Source organism: Vigna angularis, chromosome 2, assembly GCF_016808095.1.
Source record: "Vigna angularis cultivar LongXiaoDou No.4 chromosome 2, ASM1680809v1, whole genome shotgun sequence".
Classification (NCBI taxonomy): domain Eukaryota; kingdom Viridiplantae; phylum Streptophyta; class Magnoliopsida; order Fabales; family Fabaceae; genus Vigna; species Vigna angularis.
Window position 1 is genome coordinate 35,383,873 of NC_068971.1, and position 1,258 is coordinate 35,385,130.

The window sequence follows — 1,258 nt, forward strand, 5'->3', positions numbered from 1 at the left end:
AATACAACTTATTACTCTTTTACAAAATTTAATAAGGTAGAAAATCTAATAATCTAACTCTAAACTTCAACATCACACCTAATTTGCACTAAATCAACACACCTAAACCTAATTTGCACTAATCAACTGGAACATCTTTATATCTGCTCACACTATTAAGGTAATCATTACAAAAAAAATAAAATAAACAATCAAAAAAGAAAGGGTAAATTAATGTATAAAAAACAAACATATATCACGTTTATAGAATTAGGCATATAATACAAATAAAATAATCAATCTTAAGGCATACAAAACAATCAATCTTAAAGCATACAAAACAATCAATCTTAAGGCATACAATCCTTCCCTCTAGACTTAATCATTTGGATACATGTATTGATATAAGTCTCTAAGATCCTTACATTCGCCTACACCTACTACCACACATCGAGATTAATTCATCAAACATCTATAGCCAATGCATGACCATCAAACTAAAGACTTCATGCTACTCTTCACGACATGACCATCATTCTCTACTTGAGATTAGAAGTTATTAAGAGTGTTAAAATAACCCCTAATTTCGAGTATCCTATATCAATACATATACTATACACAACTATCTTAAAAATTTCTCCTTGAAATCCTTATAGCATCATATACAATTCCATACTCACAAACCCATCTCATATCAAATTTAAATCAAATCTATATATATCATTCATTAAACATACACTAAAATTTCAATATAAACAAGATAAAATCTATACAACACATCTTAAACAAACATAAGTCAAAGAGTATAGAAAATCTTCACAATGTTGTCAAAATAGGGTCGCTCAATGAATAACATCCTTGGCCTAACGAATTATTGGGAAAAATCATACCCAAACTTTAGAGAAAAGTGGCGCTCAATGCCCTAAACCACCGCTCAATGCCCAAAAGTAAGAGAGCCCATTGATTTCATGGCGCTCAATGCCCAGAGTGGCGCTAAGCACCCTAGAGCCTAGTGATTATCGGGTTTGGCAGTGCTCAATGTTACACAGAACAACTCATCGCTACATCAAAAGGCATAAACTTATAAACTTGATCTATATACACTCAAGGCCTATCCAAATGACCAAATTGGTATTCTTGGCACAATAATTGATTTGAAACTATGTCTATAACTCAGATTGAATATCAATTTATTCAATTGTCCAAGAATTTATTCCATCTGACCAAACCAACTACCTAAAAATACCATTAACAGATTTCACATAATGTAGATTAGATT